Consider the following 18,834-nt stretch of genomic DNA (forward strand, 5'->3'; position numbering starts at 1 on the left):
AATGGGAAAGTGAAACCATCGGTCTTGTTATGCACTTAGAGTACAGTGTTGTTGTTATATATTTTTGTTCAATAAACAAGCCCATTATTGTGATGAACCTGTGGTAGAGGACTTTAGTTCCCATCATTCAGCAGGAGTGTGAAGAGGCCAGCCTGAGATGGTTGTGCTCTTTAAAAGGATTTCAGAGGGAAATGATTGGAGCATTGGAGATGATTAGACAGCATCTAAGTGCATATGTGTCATGAAAAGTGATGTTTCTCACATGATGCTGGCATGTTTGTTGCTTACAGAGTATCTGTGCATGTTGCGACTTGTATACTTAAGATACGCATTAAACAGGACACCTCAATTATTCCGGGTTTTTTTTGCACACTGGTTCATAGGTCATACTAAACTGCAGCAGCACCTCACGTGGAAGGCATGGCCAGATAAATGATACTACAAATAAATAGAACAATCTACCCATCCAGCCTCCCATTCATTTTTTCCCCTCCCCGAATTCATGTGGTGTCCGCAGCTTATCCTAGCAGAAACTAACCCTAAATAAGACACCATATCATCATCAGACAACTCAAACACAGCCACAAATGGTCTTTTACAATGAAAGTTCAGATGCGCCAGCATTAATAATAGCATTTCTTAAACATATTTTCTGAGAAAACCTGCATAACTATGGGAAAGCCAAGAACAAAGCCTGAAATAGAAATAATAATAATATTTGAGTAGAACTGTGGTAGAGTGGACAGCACTGCTATTTAACAGTGAGATTAAACTTCAAATTCAATCACAGTCTGCACATTCAGTCCATGTCCACTTGGATTTTTCAATTCAATTTAAGGGATAAGTTTCAAGTCAAAGTTAATTCTTCATAAACATGGTAAATATGTTTTTGCAATGCAAATTTGTATTCCAAAGTCCAGTGATTTCTATAAATGTTTAAAAATATTTTGCCCGCACTGGCGTTTTACATTGCAGTTAATGGGGCACAAGTATAACTATAAAACAAAAGTCATAAAACTTACCAAATACGTCCATTTTTCAAGCCAACACAGTTGTTGAGTGTTTTTTGGCAGCTTGCTATTATGCATACATTATAAAATAGCTTATACATTAAACACCAATATTATGAAATTCAGAATTTATAAAAGAAAACCAACTGTGTACACCACCTTAGCACGTGTCGTCTTCCATTTACCTTTCACCCCCTGGGTGTGGGATGTCCTCCAAATTAGACCAAATCACAGTAGACTGTTTGGCCATGTGGTTGGCTTTGTTTTGATTTACTTCTGTATTTATGTGTGAACTCTCACAAGCAAATAAAAATCATATCCTTGCCTTGAGAAAAATAGTTTCAGGAATATGCAATAAAATTATTATTTTCAGATCTCCTTTATCAACACAAATATGCATCAAACACATGGAAGGCATGTTTTCTTTTATTGAAACTTGAAGAGGGCATGTTTTAGGGTTTTGCTTTCCGGTGGTGTTTTTCAACTCATGGCTTCCATTATAAAATGCCAATGCGGGCAATATCATTTTTAAACTTTAGAAAAATCACTGGACTTTGGAAAACAATTTTGTGTGGAAAATGTATAAGTACCATACTTGTGAAGAAATAACTTTGAATTAAAAAAATACCAGACTACCAGATCTAGTGCCTGGAGTTGAGTGTGAGCAGAGCCGACTGCTCCATACACACACACAGATCTTTTGTTTATACATGTCTAATATATAAATACATATATAAAAATCAAAGTGAAATGTACAGTATGTATCCAACCAAGCAGCAATCATCCAAAATAAATAATTAAGAACTCAGAAATTTTTCCCACAACCCAAAAATATGTGTCTGTAGTTAATCAACAACTTTAATAGAGAGCTTTGTGACTGTGTGTGGGTGTGCCTTGTGTTGGGCTGGCACCCTGTCCAGGATTGCACCCAATAATGCAAGGATAGGCTATGATATTTAGTGGGTTCAGTATATGGATCGATGTATAGGCAATAATAGCCCATCCTTATTTAAATTATGAAATCTACTATATTAAATTCAGAGTTATGGATGGGGGAGCAGTAGATAATAACAACATAATATTCTTAAACCTACTTACTGTAGTTTATGGTCATTGAGGGCAATAGCTTATCCCAGTAATAATAGGTAGGAACCAACCCTGGACAGGATGGCAGTAGGTCACAAGCCTCACTTACATCTACACCCACACTTAATACTGGACAATTTGTCTTGATAATTTTCTTTTTAAAAGTCATGTATGTCAGTTTAAATGGTGATTCCAAATTGTCCAGTATTAAATGTGGGTGTAGATGTAAGTGAGCCTTGTGACCTACTGCCATCCTGTCCAGGGTTGGTTCCTACCTATTATTACTGGGATAAGCTGTTGCCCTCAATGACTTTTAAAAAGAAAATTATCCAAAGGAAACCCCACTCAGATATGGTTAAAATAAGCAAGTACTACACAGACAACCATCTGGCATTGCATCTGAACACAGGACACCATCCCACCCAGATAATCTTCTTCTTCATCTTTTCCCACTTCACTGTGGGGCTGATATTTTATGGGTTTCTGCATCATTTTTATGGCCGGTTGCCTTTCCTGAGGCCAACCATACTTACCTGGCGGGGGAGATACCATGATCACCCAGATACTATAATGTATAATGATAATAATTCATGGTGTTTCTGAATTATTCTTCTTTTCCTTACTTTTATTATTATTTTTAACATTATTATTGAGTACTCAACATTTACTGTTTGCTTTATTTTTTCTGAGGTATAATTTAGTCTTAAAATGCAATTGTTTGCCTAAGCTTTATATTCTGATAATTTTACTTAAGTATACTGCATCCATCCATTCATTTTCTAACCTAGTTATTGTCTTACTAGCATTGGAGAGCAAGATATGAACACTAACGCAGCTCTTACCTGCCAGCCCTGTTACCAGTATGTGGTTGTGACAGGACTGGAAACAAGAAGACACTGGATGGAGTGCCAGGTCACTTTACAGCCCACTCACACAACCAAACTTCCAATTCTAGGCCAACTTAGAGTAGTTTATTAACCTAATCTGCACATTTTAATTTTAAAAGATTTCCAAATTCATAGAGTAAACCCACACAAGATAATATGCAATGCCCATGCAGGCAGTACCTAGGCTTGGGGTCAGAGGTGGCCTTAGGGGTGTGCGGGGCCTAGGGATGACCAACCCCACGCAGGGCTGGATACGTCAAACTCTGTTACTGATATGTGTGGACTGTATAAACTTGTGCACGAATTTAATAAAAATAATGTTAACATACTCCGGATTTTCTCATTACAGTATTCAGCTAAATTTTTGCAAGATAACACAGAGACTTTATCAAAATATAACTGGAGAATATAACTTGACAAATCCACTTGAGCAGAACACGCAGACCTCAAAAGTGGGGCCCCCTTAGGTGCAGGGCCTGGGGCAGTCACACCACTTGCCACCCCCAAATGCCTCTCTTGCTTGGGGTTCAATCTCAGGATTTTGGAGCTGTGAGGCCGTTTTTCTATCTACTGCCCCTCCATGACTGAGTTTAATCAGTCATGTGCAAATTACAGAACAGGATACTCATTACACTCATGGCACACTTTCAATCAGGTAGACACAAGTTCAGTCATTTTATTATTTTTTTCTTTGAATCATGCCCATATAAAAGAAACAAATGTTTCCAGGGGTGGCGCAGTGGTAGTGCTGCTGCCTCGCAGTTAGGAGACCCGGGTTCGCTTCCCGGGTCCTCCTGGTGTGGAGCTTGCATGGTGTCTGCGTGGGTTTACTCCGTGCGCTCTGGTTTCCTCCTACAGTCCAAAGACATGCAGGTTAGGTGGACTGGCGATTCTAAATTGGCCCTAGTGTGTGTTTGTGTGTGTCCTGTGGTGGGTTGGCACCCTGCCCGGGATTGATTCCTGCCCTGTGTTGGCTGGGATTGGCTCCAGCAGACCCCCCTGACCCTGTGTTCAGATTCAGCGGGTTGGAAAATGGATGAATGGATGTTTCCAGGGCTAAGCAACTCCTTTAGTGCCAACACCATACTTGATTACTTATAGATGAGTCCTATGGAGTGCACTGTGCTTGTTTACTTGCATTTTGCTTAAACTAATAACATGTGTACTCAGATTTGTGTGTTTTGCTGATCATAGATTGTCTCTATCTTCTCTTGGAATGAATGACACACTGCTTCATCTGGTTTAGTTTCCAGCATGCTTATTGGTAATTTACTTATTTTAGAAGCTAAATATTTTTTATCTCCATCAATTTACCCATTATCAGACCCAGTTAATCCAATTCACATAGGCAGCATAGGGCACAAGGTAGGAACCAACCCTCACACATGTACCTCACTGGACTCTCACACACATACCCAGATCCACAGTCACATGGGGCTATTTATGACCTTCCAGTCGTATTTACAGATTTTGAGCTGTGAGGTGGTAGTAGTACAAACTGATCCACCAAACATAAATGCTTAGTCAAATTTGGATTACATTGTTGATTTAGCTTAAAAGTTATTGTTGCTTTAGGGGATTTCCCACTTTTCTCCATCCTTTAAAATCTAGTATGCTGTACGTCATAAATCCGAGAACAAACAGTTGCTTCAAGCTGCCATTTTTGTTACTCAGAAAGTTTTAGAGTTTGTTCTGCTTTCTATTTAGAAGGAGTCCATAAGTTTCTCATGCTGGAAAGAACTAAGATGGGAATGTAAAATGTGCTACGATGAGCAAAATGGAAGCTCGCCCATCTTCATTCTATATGCCAGAACTGCTTTACTGTTACAGGCATCTTGTAGGAAGATCCCAAGACCTGAATTATTAGAGGAGAACTGTGCTGTTTTTACCGTGGTTTGAGAAAATGGTATCGGCATTTCTGGAATTAAAACACTACTTTCTGATATGTAATGTTTGTTTGACAATTGCCCTCTAGTCGTCACTACTGCGTTGTAGGAAATGAGCTTGGGTCATCTCAAAACCCAAATAATGACCAATGAGGCCAGAATAAAAAAAGATATAATATAAGGGAAGAAAACAAGGACAGAATGTATAATAAAATGGGACAAACTACAGAAGACCAAGACAGCTTACCTATACAGATGAGTGAAACTGACTAACATGCAAGGTGGCCAACCGGTCCATTTACTACATGTGCTCTCATCACACTCCCAACTCACTTTTTTCTTAATAAGTCACCAAACACCTTCTGCACGCATTGAACCTTTGCTAATCACTAATCCTAACACCACACTCACAAACCTAATGAACAGGATAGGGCCTTCAAGTAACTTCTGGTCAATTTATTTCAGTTATATGCTGCAGGAAATCGGACCTGACCTGATCCTGAAGAGGTCATCAGTCCATCACAGGGCAAATATATAGAAATTGGTTAAATTATAATTTGCCAATCAATATAACACAAATAGTTCTAAAATGCAGAATGCAATAAGAGAAGAGTCATATGAATATGGGTAGAATTATAATATTATATACAATTATAATTTTGTGAGTATGATCTGTGCAGGCATAATTTTGGTTTATGTCATTATATTAAAAATTTGTAATTTTTTATAGACATGTTTTCAGTGTTATCATGCCAACATTATGTGTATTATTTTATAGAATGGGTGCCACCATTTTAAGTCGACTGTGGTCATGCTATTATTTATTACAGGGCCCCATTCTTACCTTGTTATTATTGGAAGTGGCAAGGTATGATTTTGTCAGGCCACTGTGTCATGAATTAGGAGTCCCAAAGCACATAAATCCCAATATATTCTAAAACACACAGTTCCAAACATTTCCAAGAATGACTACTAGATATACTTACTGTAAGAGTGGTACAGAAACTTTATAAAATAAAAAGGTTTAAAATTTCCACAAAAATGTTCTGAAACAAAAAAGCAAAAGGGAAAACCAGGCAATCAAGGTCCCAATACAGGAAATTGAGAAACGGTCTGAAAGAAAGGGCAAGAGGTCACAAAACACAAACAACTCATTGCTCCCTGGCATATTCTGCCAGGAACTGGGGAAGACCCTCCACATTTATAGGGAGGAAGGTAGTTCCTGTTGGTTCTTCTTGGGGTATCACTGTGCACAGAACACATGGGACACAACACAGGCAACCTAAAGACAAAGATTAAAAACAAAGGCAACATTAACATAAATAAATGTCACAAAAATGAACAAAAAAAGACATTAAACAAGAGTTTGACCCCTAGCCACGGGAGGAACCCTGGCTGAGACATGACACATTGGTATAAAAGATGGCTGTGCACTACTAACTGCATTCAAGTTTGTGAATAATTCTTCAAAGATCAACCCTTTTCATTCTTTAGCTAACTTCAAGAAAGATCTCTGGTTGCCAAGATTTTTGCAAATGTTTTTTTGACTTCAGTTTTGATTAATGTATGGGCTGTGGCATTTTTGTTTGTTGTTTGACCCTGGTGTGCGCCATGTTTGCATTTATTTCTCTGTTCATCTCCTTGTCAAGTTCCTAGTTAGACCCTGGCAGCGCACACGTGTTGTGAGGGACTGTGAGGTAGCAGTGCTGACCATCTGCTGTTTATGTATATACTTTATATCACCAGAATCATGGAGCTGTCACGACTGGATCCTGCAGTACCCCTTCCTAAATGCATCAATTATTGCACTACATTAGATCCTCTAATTTCTGAGTTTCATCTGCTTGTGAATGATTCAAAAACATAGTCCAGATCTATAATGCATTAGAATCTTACCCAAAATAGCAGAAACAGTGTTGTCATTTTAGCTTGAGCAATTAAGAGCAATTTCAATTGAGCAAAAGTGGTCTGTTTCCTCATTGCTAACTGGACTACCATACATTACAGTTTTTCTCGATTGCTTAGGCACATTTCTTGAAAATAAGCTCCATTTCCCAAAACTCTGAAAACAATTTTATAACAGCACACTGAACTCCGTACCCAAACTTCTAACTTCCAGGTCAAAATTAAACTCTCTACTCAAAACCATGTCAATCTTATATCAAAAACAAAGTTTGCTTTCAGACATCACACAAAAATCAAACCTTAAAAAACACACACACTACAACATAGCCTTATACCATGCTAAGATCGATTAAAAACACTACTGTAAAAACTTATTCCTGCAATAAATAGCGTTACTTATGGTCCCCCCACCCAAAGACCTCTTTACATAATGAGCACTATGTAAACAACAAATGTAGAAATTTTCTAAAAAATATCATCCTTTAATGTACAAAACTATACATAAAATATTGGAAAGAAAATTCTATTCAGCCGCAGCATCCCTTAATAATAATAATAATAATACTAAAATATTTTATTTATATAGCGCCTTTCCCATGCTCAAGGCACTTACAGAATATAAAAAAGAACAGCAGGGTATACAGTATATAGCATGGAATCTCATTGACATTGCATGCAATATGAGCCCTGGCCAGGCAGCGAAGAAAAATCCCCCTTGCATGCCTTATTCATACCTGCCAAGCCTCAACAGTGATGTCCAAACCAGCTTCCTCCATGGCCTGGAGGAGGTGAACACAAATATATTGGTCTCAGTTGTAGACCTTTCACCAACATTCTGAAAAAAACTCCTCTATAGAGTTTAGGAAGGGAGAATATTCAGGCAGAAAGATGTTGCTGAATCTGGGATTGCCGGTGTACCAATCACAAACCAGAGCAGCTCGGTGAAAACTGACATTGTCCAAAATTACAGCATAGCATGGCTGCTCTGGTTGTGCTGGCTCCCTCTGGTTAAGCTGATATACATGATCTCGGAGACCATTGAGGAAAGCCAATAGAAGTATGCTGTCCTATGGGCCAAGGATGGCATACAGGTGTAGAACCCCTCAGTGGCTGATGGTTGCACATATTGTCACATTTCCCCTTTGCTGGCCAGGGACATTCATAATGGCCCATTGACCAATTACGTTCCTCCCCTCCTACTCCTTTTAGAGAGGTGGATGCTGAGGAGTACATCTTGCTTCTGTTTCAAAGATTCTCTACAAAAGATGACACACACTACAGTAAATGACTACTCTGAAACACATTGCTAGAGTACACAAAAAAAGACGCCATAAATACAGTTTGTTCTACAGTAAATACTGCTGTACAGTACTGTAATACATACTGTAACTACTTTCAAATACTTCACAATATTTTTGAAAGGAACAGGATAGGACTGTTCTTTCGAAGAATGCAGTCAATTGTGGAAATGCTGACTGCATCAGTCCCCCAATAACCCTCTGCTGTATCTCCCGCTAGCAAATCCTGTTGTTGGCTATAACCATATTAATCATCTTGTTCTTCAGAAAACAGAGTTCTTCTGTCCTCACCAGGTCATCTCTCAGTTGTAGAAAACAAAATACTTCAAGTACTAACTGTAAAACCATACATTTTACAATAGCAACATACAGTAACTATATGAAACCAGTAACAGTGCAATACACTTGACTTGAGCATTCATAGTTTTCATACTTTCTCTGTACGTTTAGCATGTGTTTGCTCAGAGGTTGATGCACTTGTTGCTTCCTGAGCAGCTCTTCTTTTCTCCACCCTAGCGGCCCGCTTCTTCTCTTCTTTTGTCGGCATGTTTTCACGTTAAAACTGATTAAGTCAGTGTTTGTGTTGCAATTACTTAGTATGTTTTCCTTTACTTTTCACTTAAGCTGGCACTTAAGTCTTCAATCTGCCTCAAGAATGATTTAAGACATGAAGAGTTAGGGGAAGTGACGGCGAAGGTGGCAGGGAATGAGAACAACGCCCGTACGCATGTGCTGCACAGCCACCCTGCTGGCCGCTGTCAAGAGTTGAATCTACAATAAAATAAAATAAAAATAAAAAGACGAATAACCTTGGAGGTCAATCATCACCCTGAAAGCTTATAGTAGATGTCATACATACACGTTGTATATGTGTACCAAATTTCAAGTCAATAGTTCAAACGGTTTGCGAGCTGCAGGTGATTTAAAATCCTGGACAGACAAACGGACAGCCATGGTAGCGTATTATATAAGAAGATGGTGCAGTAATTCAATGTATTTGAGATATCTTACAGTCCAACAGATCAAACAACTGCAGTACATGTAGGTGTTGTACGTAACAGTTTACAGTACTCCAAAGTTACAGCGGAGGGCAGTAGGTCAGTGACCATCTACTTTCCTCTCTGAAGGTACATATGATAGAAGCTACTGTGAAGCGGCTCTGGTTTGGTTGAACTCTTTGTCCAGCTTCTGCCATCGACATCTCATGCACAAGGACATGGTCAAAAAGACTGGTGCAAATCTCATTTGAAACCATTTGTCTCCTTGCTCTTGCTCATATTCTTTCTCTCCCTCTTCCACATCCCCTCTTGTGTCCTCTTCCTCTTCCTCTTTCTACCTGTGTTGGTTGATCCATTGTTAGAAAATGAGTGAACTGACCCATGGCCATTTTAGCAGTCTATCCTAAGGCTATGACTGATGTGTGAACTATTTTGACTCGTAGTGCTTGCACATTGGGAAATGTGTGCACAGTGTGTTCCAGCTGTGCTCAGTTGAGTTATTGATACTCAAGCTGGTGCTTTCTAAATGAGCACATAGTGAAGCCTGAAGGGATTTGTGTGTAGAGTTTTGCACAAAAAAGTGAAAAGAATCTGAATTATGTGTCAAAATAAGGGAACAAAGTTGTGAAATGAGTTTGAATTTTGGTAGATGGTGGTATGCTTTGGGATTTTTAGTTAATAAGCTTGGTAATAGTGTGTAAGTGATCAAAAAAAACTGTAATACATGCATTTTTCCTGTTTACTTGCCTGCTGATGTAGTTCATGATCACAAGAGTCCAACGTCTGTCCCAGCAATACTGGTCACATTGCTAGATGAGAAATCGGCCATCACAAGGGACAGTTTCACACACACTTACAGTTGGCCTATTTAGAGTTGTCAGTTAGCCTAACAGGCATGCTTCTGAAATGGGGGAATAAAACTACAGTGTCTGTTCACATTACTACATAACAAATGTATTGAAATTGACAGCATGACTATAGTGTAGATTCTCCTAGAACATGCAATACATAAGGAATATTTTTTTAAACATACCTTATTATGGCAGACAGCAACACAGCAGATTCTATAAACACAATACCAAAGGGATATTATTAGGATGCCGGCCACAAATATCACCATTAAGGTATTCCCAAGACTTTATTTTGCTCTATTTAGTGAAGAGCACCAACAACGTTCCAGCTTGCTTAATCACACAATTTGAGAATTGATCTGTGACTTCTTTAATTATCACAATACTGTAATACACCGCTGCTGCCACCATGTGCACAGTCCTGACCTTGGTGATGCTCTGCTCCAGTGGCAACCCTGCTTGTTAGCATGAAGTGAGTGTCAATCTGCAAAGAAGCTGTTTTTTGGGGCTTCATATATAAGATGGCTGGTGGTAGGAGTGCTTCTTGAAATAGAGATGTGGTTTTAGTATTGTATCATTTTTTCTGTTGACAAAGACACTGGATTTTTTCATCCAAAACTCTGCCGAATGCTTCTTTTTCATCCTGTTTTGAGAGTTATACTGTGAACACTTTCACATGATGCACTAGTGCTATAGCATCCTGATAGCATCACTGAGCAGCGCTGACAGTATCGCTCTTTGAAAACAGAACTGCTGGCTTTTGATAGATAAGTTGAATGTAATCTAAAACTAACACTCAAACAGAAGAATGCAGACAGGGCGTATTGTCTTATTCACATCAGCATGCCTTTTTCTTGTTTTTCACTAAAGCCGTGCTGAAACAAAATGTAGAATGCTGGCTATTCATTTTTGATGGGAGACACTAGTTCCATGTTGAATTATTCAACCTGTGCTTTTTCCTGAAAAGTATGTGTAAAATTTATTTTCTGTATAAAAGTGGATATTTTTAATTTCTTTAAACGTGTTTCTTTTTTTCTTTTTTTTAAACTGAGCTAACTGTTGTGCTATAGTAAATAGACAACAGGCAACAAGGGGGTGAAAAGCAATATTTAAAACATGTAAATGTCTAACTAAAGTCAAATTGCTTCCTTATCATACCCTTATGTTCCTCATATTGCACCCATGGTACACATGAAATAAAGAAAATGCTGGCCTTGCACAATCCTATCCAAACAAGCCTTAATACAAACCTTCTTGCTTTAGTTCTGTTTAAATTAAGTCAAGATGCAGAGAAGAGTCCTTGAATATCCAGTATTTGATCTTTTTTTGTTATGTCTATTTATGATGTTCACAGCTCTTGGCCAAGTGGTTCCCAAACTCAGTCCTGGGGACCAACTGTGGTTACAGGTTTTTATTCCAATCACATTTACAATCAATGATAATTTTTTTGTGATCTGATTGTTATTAATAAAATGAAAAAGGAATACAGCGAAAAAAGCAACAATAATAATTGATCTTTGGGCTATATAAGAACAAAAACAAAACAACCTCCACCCAACCCCATCTGAGATGGCTATTTAAACAGAAACACAATAAGAGAGATAATAAATGAGTCGCTAGGTTAACTGGCACACACGTACACACACCCTGCAGGAGTATGAAGTGATAATACTTGATAATAATTGATCTCATTTAATTAGCTGGTCCTTTTTCTGTTTTCTTATTCTGCATTCTAAAAAGCATAGCAGTATGATTTTTACATTTATAAGACATTTTAAAATATTTCTGTTTTTGCTACAGCTTTAAATGTTTAACTATTTTTTGTTATTTTTCTATTATTTTTCCCTGTTCAGTTTGCTTCCTTCATTGTATCTTAATAATGACAATGACAAATGAGCAGAGCAGACACTCGGGCAAACAACACTGAATGATGAAAGGCTAAATACAAAAATACTACACTACACACTAAATAGTAAATAATGGATGATATAACCAGAATACCTGAAAAAGCACAATGAAAATTAGGATGAAAATATCACTAAAAAGAAAAAATAATATATCCTCTTAGAACTTCTTAGTACAGGGGTCCTGTGCAGGTTTTTTTCCAACCAGCTTCTGTTTTTATTTGGACCACTGGGCTAATTAAGTGAAGTGTTATTTCCTAGATTTTGTGTTTTGGGAACAATACAGAAATTAGAAAACTAAGTTTGGTTAAAAATATTTTAAACATATAGAAATAAGAAAACTAAGTTTGGTTATAAAAAAAATGAAAATGTACTAAGCAGTTTTAGGGGAATAATGTGTTTTTTTTCTTTTTAACAGTATATTCATCTTTATTCTCACTCTACGTTTCCAGGTGTTCTGTTTAATTAATCCATTATTTACTAATTAGTGGGTCTGACGCTAAAGTAGTAGCAGCCTTTCTCAATTCAGTGTTGTTTGCCTGGGTGTTTGCTCTGCTCGTTTCTCAATATTAAGATACAATGAAGGGAGCACACTACACAGAGAAAGGCCAAAATATAATGAAATCAACAAAAGGGAGTTAAGCATTTAAATCTATAGTGAAAATAGAAATATTTCTAGATGTCTTATAAATGTAAAAACCATGCCGCTGTGCTCTTCTGAATGTAGAATAAGAGGAGAGGAAAAAATACCAGCTAATTAATTGAGATCAGTGTTATCAGTTGTTGTCACTGATTATGAATTTGGTTGAAACAGAAACCTGTAGCCCACAGTGGGCACCCAGGACCGATTTTGAGAACCCCTGGCTTAGTACATTTTCATAAAAGAATTTTTGCCAAACTTAATTTTCTAATTTCTATATTGTTCGCAAAACACAGAATCTGGATAATAATAGATCACTTCATTAGGCTAGCAGTCCAATTAAAAACAGAACTTGGTTGGAACAAAATTCTGCAGCCACAGTGGTTCCCCAGGACTGAATCTGAGAACACTTGGCTTACTACATTTTAATAAAAATGTACCAGTTATTTGTACTAGTTATTTATGTAATTTATATATTGACATTAAAACCAACTCACTTATTTAGGGTGGGAGTTCACTTAAAAACAGTAATTGATTGGGACAAAAACCTGCAGTCCCAGGGGGTCCTCAGCACTGAGTTTGGGAACCACTGTCTTAGCCAATACTTTGCAATTAAGAAATCCACTAAAAAAACTAATACAGTGCCTTGAAAGAAGGATTGTTGATGACAGTAGGCAGTTTTTAGTCAATTTTAATTGACTGTTTGCTTTATCCATATACAGTAACTGGAGATTTCCTGGCAGCCATAAACACAATGCCAATTCAGACCAGGGTGTGACGATGTGGGTTCGCTCCATGTTCCCATCTTCCTTCTGGGAGCCCTGAACCCGACACCATCGATAATGTCACCGATGAGCTAGGCAGTGAGGCACAACTAAGCAAGGGGATGGTGCAAAAAGTGCAAAGTGCTTTTATTTAAAAATTAACAAACAAAACAGTGTCCAAATAAATAGTGCAGTGCATCTCAAGAAATCTTTAAATAAATAATCCATAAAAACAAGTAAAAGGGTGGAGGTTAAAATCCAATAGAAAAAAAAATCCTTTTTTTAAAAAACAACGAGGTTAAAACAATGGCTGGAAGCTGTCCCTTAAAACAAATCCCAGTGCCTTTCTTCTATTGGTGACTCCCCTGCTTCTCCTGTCCAGGCTATGCACCAGGGGAGCCACCCTCCCTGCAGTTGACCTTCTCTCTGCCTTCTCCTGCTTGTTTGTTCCTCTCCAGGGTGCTCATGCTGGGGCTTTCACGTTCCAAGTCCTGACTCCCACTGCCTTCACTGGCTTTATGCGGCAAGCCATCCTCCTTCTGGTCACTCCCGCTCTTCAAAATGCTCAGCTGGAGCGACCACTACCAACTGCTTCCAAGGTGCTGGCCAAACACCCAGGCTCACTGATCAGCTGCACCTTCATTCGTTCACACACCGGATTTCTCCTCCCTGCTTCCTGCCTTCTCTCCTTCTTAACCTCCGTCCATTTTTTTCTCCCTCCTAGCTGCCTCACGCTTCTATTTATTACGGGACGTGGATCAGATGTGGCAATTAGTAGCTTCCAGGAACAATTACGGATGTGGACAACTCCTCACCTGTGCACTTAAGTGAGGATCGCCTGCATCATGAATTCCCCGGGAACCGATCTGCCACACTACCACTCCCCCTCTTTAAGCCGCGAAAGCGGCAATTATCTTCTTAAAAAGTGGCCTTTTTAACTTGAGCTGTGGACCCGATACACCACACAGGGCACTTCCAATCACAGCCATGCATATGGTTGACATCAAACTTACTTTGAGTCGCCAGTGAAAAATGCCAACTCCTCACAAAAGACTCTCTGAAAAGCACCGAACCTAATATCTACGCACTGATACTGTCTTACCGCTGTCAAGAAATGTTTATTTTTAAATGCATTTCCTCTTGTACAAATAGACTTTTCCCTTGTGAACCATTATCGCCTGGGTGGTAGGTGGCACTGATTAGCTCTCTCAGTACTTGTTTCCATCTTCTTTTAAGGATCACACTGTTGTGTTTATTTCACTTGGCACCTGATGTATTTCTGTTACACCTGAAAGCATTTTTTCCTTAAGTTTTGCTTCCTCAAAAAAATTAGGAGATTATTATAGACAGCTTCAAGATGAACACAAATATAATTTCAGATCATCTGTTTTGCGTACGAAGTTGGAGAAACATGACATTAACTTTTATTGAATTTTACACATTTAATTGCATTAGTTCATGTGAGGTAAAAATATTTTGCTGTTAATTTTATTTTTTGTACTCGGCATCTGATGCTGAGGACATTACACTGTCCAGTGTTAAGCACTGATGGATTCCAGGTGTCCTGATAACGCTTTTCCATCATTACAATGTGCTATTGGAGCCTTTCACCGTCTTCATTACTGACTGCACCAAGATTAACAAGGAAGAAGTCCAACTGTGAAGACAGCAAATGAATCTTTAGCACTTCATGGTTTTGGAGTTGCATGTAGTTTGGTGCTCTGTAGCTGCCAAGATGATTCTCAACAACAATGTGATTTCCTCCTGCCCCACTACTGCCCCTGCCCCAAACTGCTTGTCATTGATGATGTGTCTGATTTATGGACCAACAGAAATGTCTTTCTTTATCTTGACATCAGTTATTTGTGGAAACATCAAATATTGAATTTCTTCACTTTTCTTGTTCATTGCTTTCACAAAATATTTCAACAGTTCACATTTTAAATGACGAAGAGGCAAAAGTAACTTTGTTGGGACAACAAGTGGCCTATGTGCCACAGTTTTCTGCCTTGGTACCAAATGCTTACAGGTGCCAGTTCTTTTTAATATAATGAGCATAGCTGTCTCATTTGCAAATGAGCTGCATTCCTAGTACTGGTGCCACTACTTTGAGATCACCATAGATGTTCCGGTTGTAGTACTGTATATGTATCCTTGTAATATGAGGGGCAACTTCAATAAAACAGTATGCAGTTTTTTTGATTAACAGGTCAAAATCCCAAAGATACACTCAAAAGTGTTCAGGAAGCAAAACCTTCGTGGTCTAGTGTTGGTAATGTTTATTTCTTATTGTATAGATATTTTGTTGTTATTTTGGTTACTTAATTACATCTTCCTTTTGTATTTTTTAGCATGGGTGCTATTATTTTGGAACTATGGACATGTCAAAATGGCAGACATATGATTTTGTGGCATGTATCTTCATTGTACCTGGATTATAAAAGATTGCTGTATGGTATAAAGAAGGTCAGAATTTTAAATGTAAAACGCTTAAGGAAAACATTTAACAAAATGAAACTTTTCTAGGAAAAGATTTCTGGTTTTGGTCTTGGATTCATTTTCACTTTGGATTTTGCTTTGCCCTTCTAATGTAGACTATCAATTCTTCCTTACTGTATACCAACTCTTAGCCTGCAACTGCTTCACAGTGTTCAATCAATACAACAGGATACATTCCTTTCGCCATTACACTTTTGTGCACTCTGTGGCTTGCAGGGAGTGATTGCTGCTGAAACCTGGTCAACTTGCTTTGACTGTCTTCTGCTGGGAGTGGAGCAAAACGTTCTTTAGAAAAATATTAATTGCTTTGTGTCAGAGTGCTGCAAGTTTTACACACCGCCTTGTCATTATCAGGCACACATTGACCTGGCATGCCCACAGAGGTGGGAAGACACAGAGCAAGCCTCCTTAGTGCCAGTGTTCCTGCAAGAACAGTCAAGGTGCTCACTGCAAAACAACGTACCAAGCTGTAAACTGACTGTGGGAGCAAAAACCTGGGTGAGCATTCAATGCATATGGCAAAAATACATGAGCAGTGTCTAAAGACCAGGTGATACATAACTATTACGATAAAAAAGGAAATCCAAAAATAAGCAGAGCGTGAAAGGTCAAGAAGTCACCAACATACATAAAGGGTGCTTGACGAAAGGCTTCTGCAGGGACAAAGCTAAAGTGCCTTAGACAAACTTTCACTTTCATTTACCTTGACCCGCTGTTCAAGTGACTGACTGCCTGATTAACTGTGCATGAGCACAAACTCTAATAACGTAAGAGGGGCCAAAATCAATTATGGGGGAAAAGGAGTGAAGTTTCAGCCTCATCCGGATGCTTACTTGTGTTTCTATACACAAAATGCTCTTCAGTCAAGTCTGTAGCTGTCTATAAGAGAAGCAATAAAGCGGGAAAAACTACAAGCATTATTGTATACATTTAGTCATAGTCCAGGATAAAGGCAGGCAGCTAAGGAAAAACTAAAACAGCAAAGAGAGAAAGTACAAATTTAACAAAAAAATATAAAGTGTAAGACAGAAATCTAAAACCAGAGTCTGGAAACATTCAAGTTCACAAGAGTGAGATATTAAGGAAGGCTTCACATGAAGACACACATGTCAGTACACATAGCCTGCCTAAACAGTCAGCTCAAAATGGGGAGTCCAGGTGTTATACTCAAGGGCACTGGTGGAAATTAAAAGAAAGGGCATTCAATGCCAAAGCCACTTCTTCAGAAAAAAAAGAGTTGTGGGCATCTGAAACAAACCAATGGGCGGCACGGTGACGCAGTGGGTAGCGCTGCTGCCTCGCAGTTGGGAGATCTGGGGTCCTGGGTTCGCTTCCCGGGTCCTCCCTGCGTGGAGTTTGCATGTTCTCCCCGTGTCTGCGTGGGTTTCCTCCGGGCGCTCCGGTTTCCTCCCACAGTCCAAAGACATGCAGGTTAGGTGGATTGGCGATTCTGAATTGGCCCTGGTGTGTGCTTGGTGTGTGGGTGTGTTTGTGTGTGTCCTGCGGTGGGTTGGCACCCTGCCCAGGATTGTTTCCTGCCTTGTGCCCTGTGTTGGCTGGGATTGGCTCCAGCAGACCCCCGTGACCCTGTGTTTGGATTCAGCGGGTTGGAGAATGGATGGATGGATGGATGAAACAAACCACTGATTGGTGTAGCTGAAGACCAAACCCTGATAACTCTGAAAATATCTGGATGAGGTATTGAGAAAACAGCTATTTGCTAACCAAATGAACTTAATGGACTGAAAGGTCTTCTCTGATTTGTTAAACTTCATATGTTCTTAAAATGATGAAGGTCATTATGTATTAGAAGGGGGCAAAGTCAAACTTGGCACTGAGAGAGTGAAAGCTCAGTTCAGTGGCTCTAATCTATGGTTCCTGATTACAGCAGCCACAATACATTTTCATATAGTGAACCTCATAATGAGCTGCCCAAGAGACCACCCATTGAAAAACCCCCAGCCCGTACAGAATGTCAGTGTGGCACACAATTAGTAAATTGTTAACACTCAAGCAAAGGAGGGAAGTAGAACTATGATCACAATTGACTTGTTCAGAAAACCTTTGTAATTTCATAAGTTGATTGGCCATTGCATGCAGAGCTCCTCACATTCTAGCCTTTCCCTAGGTATTCTCTTTAACCATGACTAAAATAAATAATGGTATTCCACCGAAATGGCTATCTTCCTAACTCATCTGCCATAACCTAGCAGCAAAAAATTATATACCATCTGTGGTTATTCATTCTGTTATTTTTGTCCTTTCAGTAGACTAGAATAGAAGCATAGTCCTGGGTCCAAGTCTCAGTGTATGCACCGTCTGTGGGTACTTGTCATGTTTAGCTGGTACTCCATTTTCTCTCACAGTCTAAAGGACATGCAGGGTACACTGAATGGCTAGTCCACAGTGGTCTATATAAGTGAGGGTGGGTGTTGCACATTGGACTGGCACTCTCTCTGGTCTTTTTTCTTGTCTTTTGGCTGATGTCGCCAGAATAATCTTTATTAGCAGGTAACCTTAAAACAAGACTAAACAGGATCATTTAATAGTACTGTGCACTGCTAAAGTGCTGAGCACTAATGCCTCATATCTCCAATAGACTGGGAAGGAATCTCCACCTGGGAACTGCTTCTTTTGGCATTTGAACATGTATGTGTATGTGTTTTCTTTTTTTTTGTTTTCCTTTGGGTACTCCAGTTTTCCTCCCACAACCCAATGACATTTTTAGGTTATGTGGTGATATAAAATTATTCCAGTTTGAGTAGCTGTTCTCTTCTTGGATTGACATCCTGTCTGGGGTTTGTTCTTCTTTGATATTCATTCATATTAGGCTCTGATCACTTCATATTCCTGAACTGAATAGTGTGGGTATAAAAATTAGGCATAAAACTCTAAAGGAATCTAAAAAAGACATTTTTTCATCCTGTGCATAAATCTTTCCTATACCCTTTGTCACCTTCATCACGTTTATGTTGTATCTTTTAGATAGATAGATAGATAGATAGATAGATAGATAGATAGATAGATAGATAGATAGATAGATAGATAGATAGATAGATAGATAGATAGATAGATATTCCCCCATTAAAGCAATGCAGTCTCCTAA

At 38.8% G+C, this 18,834-nt stretch overlaps 1 protein-coding gene across 1 annotated transcript in view; it reads left to right on the plus strand.

Annotated features, from left to right (window-relative positions):
- The window catches only part of LOC114649427 (neuroendocrine convertase 1-like), a 591,637-nt gene that overhangs the window by 356,780 nt on the left and 216,023 nt on the right, over positions 1–18,834 (plus strand). The gene's annotated exons all lie outside the window — the stretch shown is intronic.

The sequence above is a fragment of the Erpetoichthys calabaricus genome, chromosome 3 (genome assembly GCF_900747795.2).
Source record: "Erpetoichthys calabaricus chromosome 3, fErpCal1.3, whole genome shotgun sequence".
Taxonomy (NCBI): Eukaryota; Metazoa; Chordata; class Cladistia; order Polypteriformes; family Polypteridae; genus Erpetoichthys; species Erpetoichthys calabaricus.